Raw genomic sequence first — 13497 nt, 5'->3', positions numbered from 1 at the left:
TGGATTGCGGTATCCAACTAATAAAAAAAAGTTGTTTTTCGGGCCTCCCCAGTGGCGCAGCGGTTGAGTGCTGGGTTGCAAAGCTGCCCGCAGCCTCTGCAGCGCCGGTTTGATCCCCGGCTGCTCCCCGGCCACCAGAGGAGGGTCCCACAAGGCGCGCAGACCTCTCCTGCCGCCCGCTGCTCCCCTCAGCAGTGTACTTCGGTCCTTCTGCCTGCTCTGCTCCCCGCTCTGGCTCTGGTGAATTCTCTCACCCTCCTGCGCTTCTGACTGTACCCAGTACTTGTATAAATAAATAAAAAAAATAAAAATAAAATAAATCTTTAAAAAAAAAGTTGTTTTTCAACTTGTAGGGCAAAAATTAATGCTCAGTTTTAAGGATTTCTTCAATGAAGAGTTTCTTAAACATTTGATGCCTACTACGATTTAATTGATATATGTCTGTGTCTATTGTATTTTAGTGATTGTGAATTTTAGCTTTCACTGTGTTTTTGAGAGAATACAAAACCTGTTCTTTTACCTGAACCAAGCTACTAGTAGAACTTGGCAATTGACTAAATTGGTGTTGAAGGTGTAGAGGTGGATTTTATGTTCCTTCATAAGGGAAAAAAAGAAGTGTGTTTGGGGAGGGTGGTGGTGGTGGGGTGTTAATAAGGAAGTTAGGTACAAGATATTAAGTATAGGTTTTCATGTACTACTACTGTCAGAAGTAGAGAGAGACTCGTAGAGACTGATTTGTCTGGGAGAAGTCTGGGATGGATTAGATTTTAAATGCAGAGAGAATATCCATATAATTAAGTTTAGGGTACTGTTATAAATTTGGGATGAATTTGGAAGAGATTTAGGCTGAAGATAGGTATAGCTTGAGAGAGATAGACCTTAAACTCTGAAAATTGGTAAAAGTAGAAAATCTTTCAAAAGAACATTTGAAAACACTCGCCTTTCTTTGTGATGAGAAGTCTAAAGGAAAGAAAAACAGTTGTGTCTGTGCTGGGAAAAGCAATATAGTGCTGAGGAAGATGGAAAAGAGTTTTTCAACAAATTGTTGAAAAATAGAGACATCTAAATGTTTGGGTTAGGTTTCCCTGGTCCTTTGAAGAAAGCAGTTTTTGTAGAGTGGTTCAGGCAGAGCCAGGTTTCTAATATATTACCCGTTTCATTGCCCAGCTTTTTATTCTCTTCAGTCAACCCTGTATATGTTTTCATGGAGCAATTTATGATTTTTAGCCATTTCCTGGGAGCATAGAACTCATCTGCTATAAATGTACTTTTAATTTTCTTTTCTTAATATGTTACCTGACATTACTTCAAGTCAGAACTTAACCAGGTGCTAATTTCATTTCTTCAAGTGCATGGAAATGTAATATATCACCAGCAAACATACTAATGTCTCACTCGTAGGACTTTTATTATAACTGGCATTACAAAAAGATGACTAATGAATTCCCTATCATTGCCAGTTCTCCTTTTGCTCTAAGTACAGTCATATTTTATTTATTATTATTATTATTATTTTAAGATTCACTTATTTATTTATACAAGCACTGGGTACAGTCAGAAGCATGGGAAGGTGAGAGAACTCACCAGAGCCAGAGAGGGGAGCAGAGTAGGCAGAAGAACCGAAGTACACTGCTGAGGGGAACAGTGGGCGGCAGGAGAGGTCTGCGCGCCATGGGTCCTCCTCCGGTGGCTGGGGAGCAGCCGGGGAGCAGCCGGGGATCGAACCGGCGCTGCAGAGGCTGCGGGCAGCTTCGCAACCCAGCGCTCAACCGCTGTGCCACCAGGGAGGCCCTACAGTGATACTTTAAATAAAGATCCTTAGAAAGCCCTCCAGAGTTGTAGGATCTTCTGTATATGAAGTTTCTGTGTTAGGATTTGACACATAGCCACTTTTGGTTCCATTTGTACAGAATAGTAGTCAGGAGGGCACATAAGTCTCACTCTAACTATAATAATGATTGAAATGGCAAAAACTGAATATGTTGTTATTTGCATTTTATGTGCTAATTTCTCCCCTATTCTTGGTATATATTTTCCTGATCTTCACAGTAACTATTAAGTGTAGGTGTCATTATTCCCATTTTACACATGAGAGAACTGAGGCTGGAACATTTGAATACATTGAGCTTCCTATTTAAAAACAGAACTAGGATTCAAATCAGCTCTTTCTGACTTTCAAAAACTATGTTCTTTCCATGGCTTATGCAATTTTATAATGTATTTGAAATTTAAGCTTTAATCCTCTGGATGGCAAGTACTCCAGTTTGGGAATGCCTGACTATCTTCTTGCTAAGGATAAATCATTTTTAATTTGCTTGAACACATCACGCACCATATTGATATAGACTTAAGTCTATATTTTGTATTATAGACTTAAGTCTATATTTTGTATTATTATATATATTTTAATTTTATTATCAATTCTATGAGAAGTAGATGTATTTTTCCACAATATTTTTTTATGAAACTTTCAAACATACAACTTTACACACTCATATACTAACCACCTAGATCTAGCCATTAACATTTTACTGTACTTATTTTATTACATATCTATAATCTATCCACCATCAATTCCTTTTTGGATGTATTTTTAAAATTTTAGATATCACTAAAACTTCCCTAAATACTTCAGCCTTTATATTATTGACTAGAGTTCAGTATTTACATACAAGTTTTTTCTTTTAATGTTAAATTTACATGCAGTGAAATATGCAAATCTTAAATGTACATTCTGAGTTTTGGTAAATCTCTATTTGTAATCTGAATATTTATCAAGATGTGAAATGTTACTATCGGTAGGTGTCGTTTTATTCCAAATTTGTGGATTTTAAAAAGCATGTAGTTAGTAAAACCTATCCAGTCACTAGAGGGCAGAGCAGTACTATACTTTAGGCTTTATTTGAAAATTTCTGTTGTGAAAATTGCTGAACATGAGAAAACATGTTGATTCACAACTGAGTAGAGATTTCGTTGTACTCTTATTGCCTTAACTTTCTGTGAAATCCGTTAACATGCTTATATTTGTATCAAAGGAGCTTTTCTGGCAATTGCATTGATTGCTTCCAACGGGCATGATAATTTAGAAAAATATAAGTATCCCTTAAGAGAAAATACTAATGCTTACCAAGAGTGGTGCATTAAATCATTTCTACTATATGTAGTACCCTGAAATTGAATTGCAAGTCAATTATGAAACAAACAAGTTTGAGACAAGTTTACTAGTACTGAGATTTAAGAATTTACTGAAATGGTAGAGCATCTATTCATATTTCAACTAAAAATGTTATATCATTAAGACTGAAATTACAAGATTGTAAATGCAATGAACTAATTCTGGTTCTTTTCATAAATGTTAAAATTTTGTCAAGTTGCTGTTCACTTGATTCCATTGCTATTTGAAAATTTCCCGTAATTCTCATATTTCCATTCTGATAGATTTTTGACATCAGTGAAACCCTGAGATAAATCATTCCTGTGACCAAACTGCATAGTTCTGTCCCTAAGATAATTTTATTTTGAATATGTAATTTGAATCTTATTTTATGGAACAGTTTGGGTTTTATAGATGTCATTTCTAATAGAGACAGCATAAGTTATCAAAAAAGCACAGGTTTTGAAATTAGAAAATTTGAGGCCCCAATTATCATGTTCCTGCTTGTGATCTTGGACAAGTTACATTACCTTTCTCAAATAACCATTTTCTAAATTGGAGAATTGGGAAAATATTTTCTTAGTTTTGTTTGGGGGATTGTGTGTGTTTATATCTCCAATGATGAGACTATGTAAAGATGACTTCTAATGGTTAAAGGTAGAAGCTCAGAAAAGCCTTAGAAATAACTTTGAAATGGTTGATTATATCATAAATTTCATAACATGAAGCCACCTTTTACACTAAGTAGTAAATAATACCAAAGCTGAGGTTTCCAAACCAAAACCCAAGTTCAGATTGTTGACTTTCTCCCTGTCTTTGAGTGTCTTTCACTGCTTAATCTTTCTATAAGTACTGACTCTTGCTCCTCTTAATCTTTATTCTACTCTCTATTTATTTCTATGTCCCCTCTCTCTGTGTTTCTCCTGACTGTCTTTGGTCTCTCTCTGTGTTTTTCTTGTCCCAGGCACCCTCAGGAAGACCCCAAGCCTCTAGCAGTACCTGGTATCATCTCCAGCATGTTTATAGATGTGGAAGAGTCACTGGGATATTGAGACATACCAAGGCGAATTGTTCCACTGTAGTAAGTCAATCAGCATTTATTAAGTGTTTACAGAGCTTAGTTGGTGATACTTTGTGGGGGGCGGAGGAGGGTGAGTTAGGGCATGGCCTAGAAGAAATAAACTTATAAACTCTTCTCAGTGATTCTGGCAGGCTGTACACACATGCAAACTAAGACAACTAAACGAAAATCTGACAATTACATAAAGGAGTTGTGTTGTATGCATGCAGAAGAGATCCAGAGTTAACAGAGTAGACAAGATCAGGTGGTATAAATTGGGATTTTGTATGAGTTTAAAATTAGGTTTTGAAGTAAAACTGGAGGAAAGATGAGGAAAGAGCGGGTGGAAGTGAGGAATTACTGTGGGGCTTGGCAAGCCTATTCACTTGCTTGTGCATGAATCCCTGACTGGAGGGCGTGAAATGAGAATGGTAAGAGTGGTAAGTCTCAACCTACGAACAGCTAACTTTCCTTAAACTCCCAGTGTTGGAGAAATTCAGGTTATGAAAATAAGGCCAGCCAAGTTAATACTTTTCTGTAAACACAGTCTGTATCTATTGCCAGCTTTAGAATTCATAGAGTTTAAGAATAAATTGTGATTATAAAATAGTAATGAATTACTGTGACATAAAATGAATACCGACTCTTAGAGTATGATCCATAGGTACATTTGAAACACTTAAGATAAATGAAAATAAAACATTAAATTTCTAATGAGTCAATTTTGTTTTCATGTTGGTAATTAATTTTGCTGTTGTAGTTTAGACAGCCCTACCTATGCTTCATGGCTTTTCAAAGTTGGATATGGTTCGAATCCATCCTCTGTGAACTGTGAAATGTTGGGCAGCCTACATGACAATGCTGAATTTTATTTTCTTCGGAAAACTAAGGGTGAAATATTTACCTTAAGTGTTGTGTGACTGAAGAATTTTATAAAGTCTTGAGTGCATCAGATACTTATAACTTGCAGATACTTAAGAATCCCCTGAAAATAGCTTGTTGAATATAGTGTTATTTCTGAGAGCTTTTTGAAAATAGAAGTAATCCTGGGCCTTCCTGATGGCGCAGTGGTTGAGCACTGGGTTGCGAAGCTGCTCGCAGCCTCTGCAGCGCCGGTTCAATCCCCGGCTGCTCCCCGGCCACAGGAGGAGGGTCCCACATGGCGCGCAGACCTCTCCTGCCGCCCGCTGCTCCCCTCAGCAGTGTACTTCGGTCCTTCTGCCTGCTCTGCTCCTTGCTCTGGCTCTGGTGAATTCTCTCACCCTCCTGCGCTTCTGACTGTACCCAGTGCTTGTATAAATAAACAAATAAACAAATAAATCTTAAAAAAAAAGAAAATAGATGTAATCCCATAGTATTTAGAAAATGCTGTATAGACAAGGAATATAGATAACAAGTGAATAAAAAACAAAGGATGACTTTAATGTGAACAACTGAGTACCTACCTCTAACTTAGGACATACAGCAATGTCTAAGTCATTTCTTCTGAGCTTTACACTCCCCCCCCTTTTTTTTAAACAAATTGAGAGTGGTAGACTAGTGATCTGTAAGATTCCTTTTGACTTCAACATTTTATATTCCGTCTTTAGTTGAAATGACAGTGTTTCTCATTGGATGTCTGAGTACTACTACCAAAGTCTTGAATCCTTCTACTATAATGTGTTTTAGGCCCATAGCTGTATCACAGTAACCTGTCAGCAATTGTCTCCCATAGCCCCAGCAAGTGGGGCATACATCAGATTTTCCTTCCACTCTGTTATTTAGGGTTAATTTGTCCTGGACGAGTCCATTAATCTTTCTTTGGGAAGGTGTCATGACTGCCCTTGGCTTTCCATTTTCATTTACCAGGCACCCCAGACTTTGGTCAATGCAAAACCCTGAGTTCTGCCCTCTTGCTGCTCCTCCTCTTCCTCTAATCCCACAGAAGTAAGTAGGGTAGTTTGTTCTATCTTTCATTATTTGCTGTACAGTTTAACCCCATGTCTTTCCTCATACTCCAGTTGCCATATTAAAGTCCATGTTCTATCTACTGTTGGGTCTTTTTGTAGAGTCAGTGGGTTTGTCTTCATCTAATACTGGAGCAAGTGATCCATTCTTTAACCCTCTAGATCAACTCCAGATAAATGACGAGTGAGAACCTCAACTCAGTCTCTTGCTACCTTCCCTCTGTCTTCCCGTGATATTGCAGACTCCCACTTTAAGGCAGATTAACCCTACAACTACTTTCTAGGTTTATCTGGCTCTCTTGGAATTCTCACATGACAGTTACCTAAGCCTGCTTGCTACTTGTCCAGAATTCATTTTATGAATGCTTCTGAATTCTCTCCAAACGCAAAAGTGCCAGACAAAGGCCACACAAAGCAAGGAATCTGACCTCTGTCTTAGCTTTCTATAAATTGTAATCACTGCCCAGTCACTCCTGAGCACCCTGACTAGAGAGCTGTGTATTTTACCATAAAGCAATATTATGGTAGATTCTTTTTTTAATAAGAAGAAACAAAGAAATCTAATCTTGTCCTGATGTTATGGACATACTTTGTCAAAATCTCATTAAGATTAGCAGATTTTAGGTCAAGAGGAGAATAATGTTAGAGAAGAATTTTGTAACAATAACAACAAAAAAAAAAGATGGTAAAGGGAAACTTTAATGAAAGATTTAGCTTTATGACATTAATTCTAAATAAAATTTGGAATTTTAAAATTCCTCTTAGTTTTTCTTTTAGTGGCAAATATTTATTATGAAAGCCCACTTGTTAACTTCCTACCCCCAACCTCCATGCACATAAAACACCCAAGATATACTGGGCTGTCCAGCCGTGAGGAACAAGAAGCCAGACGATTTGTGATAATTCACCCCTCCTAACTGCTTACTTGACAAAACTCTGCAAAAACATATTATGCCAAATGTTCTATTCTTGAAAGAAGCAATTAATACTATCCTATCTCTAGGAGAGCAGATTATTTTTTATTCCTCAGGAATACAAGGAGAGAAACGTTCTTTTATGCTTATACGGGAAAAATGGGAGGAATTACCTGACGTGAAAACTTTACTGATAGGAGAATGTTCATTCCGACTGCCCTTATATGGTGTCTTTGATTAATGTGAAATGTTTAACCTGTTAAGTATTTGCATTAATATTTTAAATTATCAGTGATAGTTTCCTTTTCAGTACTAATTCACTTAGTATTTTATTAATTTAGACAGGCTTGAAAGTGCCTCAGAAAATCTTACAGCACTCATTTAGTATTCGTATTTTAGTTCAATAGCATTTGAGAGAGAACCCTATAGCCTCTGATTTAATTGCAGAAAATACTAAAAATAAACTTGTTAGCAAGTTGGATCATCCTTAACTATAGTATGCAATTTATAAATTGTGTAAATATGATATAATATATTCCTTCAAAGGAAACTAGAGAATGCATTTGTTAATAGATTCTGTAGTGAATGGGCCCAACTTGGAAAAGGAAATTTTATTTTATTTTTTTATTTAAATTTTATTTTTATATTCCCCATACAATTACAACCCCCTTATTTTGACCCCAAGCCCTCCTTTCCCCGCCCCCCACCCCCCATAGAGTGTCTCTGGTTCATAGTTGTTTGTTGATTTTGATATTTTCTTTCTTATAGTTATTCTTTTTCCTGATCCCTTATTTAGGTTTTCTAGATTCCTGCTATGAGTGAGACCATCCGGTATTTTTCTTTTTCTTTCTGGCTTATTTCGGTGAGCATGATCCCTTCCAGCTCCATCCATGTTGCTGCAAATTGCATGTGTTTATCTTTTTTGAATGCTGAGTAATATTCCATGGTGTATATGTACCACTTCTTCTTGATCCAGTCATCTATTTTTGGGCATTTGGGTTGTTTCCAAAGTTTAGCTATTGTAAATAGTGCTGCTATATACATGGGGGTGCAGGTGCTCTTTGGAATTGATGTTTCTGTGTCCTTTGGGTAAATACCTAGGAGTGGAATTGCTGGATCATATGGAAGCTCTATGTTTAGTAGGTCAAGAAATCTCCACACAGCTCTCCATAGTGGCTGGACCAGTTTGCACTCCCACCAACAGTGCAGGAGAGTTCCTGGAAAAGGAAATTTTAAATGCTAAATTAAGAATAACTTTTGAACTACACTTGTAAATTTTACTTATGTTTTGTTTGCATTTGTGATACAGCAAAGTTAGTAATATATATAAAAGTAACATCATAGTTGAGATTATGCAATTAGATGTATAATTATTTGAAATAAAGATATAGTAAAGAGAATCTTATTGAAATAGTTCTGAATAACCTCATTCAAATTAAGAATTTGCTGCAATAACAGTATTCCTTTTGTCTGGAAATGTGTATCTGGATAAACAATGAAATATTCAATAGATATGTAATTTTGAGGGGAAAAGTGAGCAATTAATCTTTTTCTGAAATTAATTTCCTAGTATATTACCATAATTATATTGGCAGCAAAATTCATATTTCTAAAAGGCTGAGTAGGTTTTACTAATTCTGAAAAATAAGGATTTAAAAAATAAGGATATAAAATAATAGAATAGAAAATGGAACTTTAATATGAGTATTTATTTTGAAGAATTGGTACTTTTCAAGAAGCTCACCTAGACATCATAATATGGCTATAGATTACTAAATATATGGTTTTCTTTTGTGTATATGCCAAACTTTTTTCCCAGCAAATCTCATAATCTGTACATTTGTTTTGTGCTCAGTCGATGGACACTACTCTCTTTTCCTCTGCTGGCCAACCACTGTGTCTCAATTGAAGGATGGCATCATTGCCCTGAGGTTAAGGTCTGTTTGGAGCTTAGACAATTCTTGGCTGTTGTTTTCATCCATTTATAGTTATTTGCTGTTACTTAACCCTTACACTGGCTAGATGGCAGTGTTGCTTTCTTTGAGCCCAGTAAACACAAGTTTTCCGTATTCATCATTTAGTAGCCCACCAACTGCTAAGAACCACTCTGGACCTAGGAAGTTGGCACTCTGGGACTCTTGAGTCAGAGAACTCCTAGATCTCAGTTCCAGGGTAAGAGTGGGTCTGATTTCACTGAATGGAGTCTTCCAGTCAGCAGTTTTCTCAGGATTACAACTTAAGACAGATTCTCTTCAGCTTTTATTGGAGCTTACTCAAAGGTTGATTTGAATGTTTCTTTTTCCTTTAAACTTTCAAAAATGTGCTAGAGATTTTTGTTGATTTGTTTGAAGTTATTTGCATTTAAATGATTTCAAAGACAATCTTCAACAGTAGGTTCTGGCTCTCTTATTCTTTGTGTTTACTAATATTAGTGAAGTCCTGGTCAGATAGTTTTTTCCTATTTCTTCCTTTACATTTTTATGGGGGTTTCAAAGAAGAGTAGGGATACCTACTGTTTTTCACTTCCTCTTCTCCATGTAGAGTTTACAGGCAAGAGAAAGATAAACCTTGGTTAAGTTTAAAGGATTTAAATCTGTGATTTTCAGTGGGGGTTTATAATTAAGAGTCACTGTTATAATTAAGAGGCTGTGTATCATGATGATGTACATGTGTCTGGAGAATTGGTTAAAACATTAAGAGCTTGAGTCACAGATTTAAAATAATCATTTGTGATGATAGAAGAGGGTCACTAGGAACTTTCTGGGTTCCTGGGAACCCAGGGAATGCTCTAGGGAATTAAGAAATAAGGAGGAAGGAGATGTTATTTTGCATAGAATTAATAGCTGACTTGGATGAAGAGGAACAGAAAAGGAGCATTTTAAATAGTGTAAGGAGTTGGGCTTTAAATGCACTTTCTGAGATGTAGTGAAAGACAAAGGGAGTTTGGGGCCTGCTCTGTATGTGTTTGAGGTGGATAAGACAGGAGGGACACTCAAAGAAAAGGTGCACAAAGGGGGAATACTAATATGAGAAATTCTGAGAATAGATTGTGAGGTGCCTTTGAAGAGTTTGGATTCAGGGAGTGAAAGGTGTTTTCAAAACTTGACTTGGAATAAATCTGACGAGATTAAGTTTGGAAATGGATATTATCATGTAGAGTGTCTGTAATCACCTCTTGGAAGGTGACTTGGTACCTACGAGCTTGAAAAAGGAAGAAAATAAATTACTTTTTTGCTGCTGTCAGTAAATATTTAATGTGGCATGTGAGAGACTTTTTTTTTTTAAGATTTATGTTCTTCATATTTTTTTATTTTTATTTTTTTAAGATTTATTTATTTATTTATACAAGCACTGGGTACAGTCAGAAGCGCGGGAGGGTGAGAGAACTCACCAGAGCCAGAGCGGGGAGCAGAGCAGGCAGAAGGACCGAAGTACACTGCTGAGGGGAGCAGCGGGCGGCAGGAGAGGTCTGCGCGCCATGTGGGACCCTCCTCCGGTGGCCGGGGAGCAGCTGGGGATCGAACCGGTGCTGCAGAGGCTGTGGGCAGATTCGCAACCCAGCGCTCAACCGCTGAGCCACCGGGGAGGCCCGAGAGACTTTTTTTTTTGAAGATTTATTTGTTTATGCATACAAGAGCTGGGGTGTAGGCTACACGTGTTGAGGGTGAGAGGATTCACCAGAGACAGAGTTGGGAGCAGACCAGGTGGATCGACTGAAATACACAGCTGAGGGGAGCAGTAGGGGAGACAGGAGAGGTCTGCTGCACCATGCGGGTTAGCTGCCTGGCCTGGGATCAGACTAGTGGTATAGTGGCTGTGGATACTAGTGCTACAGGGCTGGGGATAGCTTCATAGTGCTGAGACTTAACCCCTCGAGCCACTAGGGAGGCCCATGAGAGACATCTTAAAGGGGTTACTTGTTTTCATTCTTATCTTGTGAAGCAGGTACTAGCCTTCTGTTACAGATGAGTTAGTGAACAACTAGTTAAATTAGACAACTAGAAGTGGTAAAAATTAATAGATCTATCTGGCTGCCAAACCCAAGCGTGCCTTACTCCCTTGCTCTGACTCATGAAGCATGGGAATGGAGAAAAGATGAACTTTTTTATTCCTTATTTGATTGGTCACATACCCCATTTCTTAGGAATTATCAAATGAATCCAAATTAGCACTGTATTCTTGCATATTCTTATGAAGTTGCATGTATATTGGTATACCTTTGCTTGTATTTGACATAAATTGCATATATTAGAGTTTGCACTTTCTCAACCATAGCATTTGAGAAAATACTCTTCTGATAGTTTAATGAAAAATGTCAGTTGATAAAATTTGGGTCATTATATTTAAATATCAATTTAAAACAAATAGGAACAGGTGATAGTTTTATCAAATAATTTTATAAGAAATAAAACCTATATCCCAGTTTCCTAGAATGAAAATTATAGGATAAACTGGAATGTTTAGAAAAGGAGAATTTGGGTTGATTTTCTTACTCATTGAGAGGTAGAATACTATCAATTTTAGTATCTGTAAGTTGTTACAAAAATGTTGGTACATGACTGAATTAATAAGTGAAATGAAGCTTGTTTTTTAATGGAGGGATGATATTGGTGTCATTACTCAAGTGGTAATTATTTTTCAGTATTAATAATATATCTCACTGAGGAGAGATTGAGATTGAAGTAGTAGGTACTGACATCAAATGAATTGCCCACTACCAGTGCCAGCAACCTTTCCACCTCATGCCCATTAGGAGGTTTTCTTTTTTATATCAATTAAATTATATCAATTATAATCTTTATATGTCAATTATAATCTTTTTTATATCAATTATAATCTGTCACTTTCCCCTAAAAACAGTTTACTCCCAAAACTGTGGTTAATTAAGAAATATCTATTTAGGGCCTCCCCGGTGGCGCAGTGGTTGAGCGCTGGGTTGCGAAGCTGCCCGCGGCCTTTGCTGCGCCGGTTCGATCCCCGGCTGCTCCCCGGCCACCAGAGGAGGGTCCCACATGGCGCGCAGATCTCTCCTGCCGCCTGCTGCTCCCCTCAGCAGTGTACATTGGTCCTTCTGCCTGCTCTGCTCCCCGCTCTGGCTCTGGTGAATTCTCTCACCCTCCCGCGCTTCTGACTGTACCCAGGGCATGTATAAAACAAGCAAACAAACAAACAAATAAATAAATAAAAACATGCCTCTATTAAAAAAAAATTAAAAAAAAAAAGAATTCATAGCCTTTAAAAAAAAAAAAGAAATATCTATTTAGTTATGCTCTGGTTAAATGAAGTTTACAAATACATTTCAGGTTGCTTTTTATCCACAAACTATTTTAACTGGAGGTCTTTGTTGTGGGAACTTTTTTTTTTCTTGAATACTAATTTTCATTTCTCTTTGTATAACCTGCATTTCCTTCAGCAAAAATAATTTTAGGCTCCCAAACAAGAAGCAGCTGTCTGAAATATGTTCATTGACTCAGCTGAGTATCTAGTTGCCCGACAAAAGTTATTTGATTTGGGTAGTGTAAAGAAGTAAAAATAAGCATTCAGATTAGATTTTGGCTGCTGTAATAAGAACTTCAGTCTGTAACTTGAAATCTTAAAATCCACATGTAGTGTAATTTTATGTTGATGTTTGGAGAGATTTGAGCCTAAACACTATGGAGACTGTAGAGTATATTCACTATTTCCCTACCGAATTATTTCTTTGATTCTCAAAGGGAAAACATTGAATCATCATCTCAAGATTAACTTGACAAGGGATACATCTCAATTATGTTTACAAGATAAAAAAATTGTAATTTTATGCGTATGAATTATTTGGTGAAAAATTCACTGAAGAAAATCCAGAGAATGAAAGGGACAGAGCCAGAAGCATAGTGAGAATGATGTCCCAAAAGACTGCTTGGAACTGTAAAATCGAGTGGTATAAAACTATTCACACATTTTTATTAGATCCTTATAGAACTACAAACTCTTTTGAAAGACTGCTGCTAAGAATATTTAGGGGAGTATAAAAGTCTAGATAAGTCTCTGGGTTAACTAAATATCCACAATAGAAGAATATTTAAAAGAATAAATTTGTTGCACTTAAAAATGCAGGTTAATTTTATGAGTCTGTTTTCTGAGATTGTCTCGACAATGATATATCTTCCAGGTTTCTACTTGTGAGTTCATTCCTAATAGGCACAGAAAGATGAATAAGTTGGGAAAAGTCCTAAACTCCAAATAGCCATTGATAAAACTCATTATGAAGGCCTGGCAAATTGGAACTACTTCCTCTTGCTGGGTGGAGTTTAGAACTTAGAGTATAAATCAGTGTAGTCACTATTTTACAGATTATTTTATAATTCTTAGGTTATTTGAGAAAGATTGCTGTTAACCTCAAATCACAATTTGGAAAGGAAGTGCTGGGAGGATTTGACCTAT

General features: G+C 36.8%; 1 protein-coding gene across 9 annotated transcripts in view; it reads left to right on the top strand.

The window, feature by feature from the left end:
- Positions 1-13497, top strand: part of BBX (BBX high mobility group box domain containing) — a 267523-nt gene that overhangs the window by 129510 nt on the left and 124516 nt on the right. For 2 of the 9 annotated variants that reach the window (XM_054700630.1, XM_037525610.1), the window contains one exon: positions 4119-4235. The exons of the other annotated variants lie outside the window; for them this stretch is intronic. The gene's annotated coding sequence lies outside the window, so the exon portion shown is untranslated. The remainder of the gene's footprint in view (positions 1-4118; positions 4236-13497) is intronic. 9 annotated transcript variants of the gene reach the window in all.

Source organism: Talpa occidentalis, unplaced genomic scaffold, assembly GCF_014898055.3.
Source record: "Talpa occidentalis isolate TD23 unplaced genomic scaffold, MPIMG_talOcc4v2.1 talOcc4.4, whole genome shotgun sequence".
Classification (NCBI taxonomy): domain Eukaryota; kingdom Metazoa; phylum Chordata; class Mammalia; order Eulipotyphla; family Talpidae; genus Talpa; species Talpa occidentalis.
The sequence above is the reverse complement of the archived record's forward strand: the minus strand, read 5'-3'. Positions and strand labels throughout refer to the sequence as shown.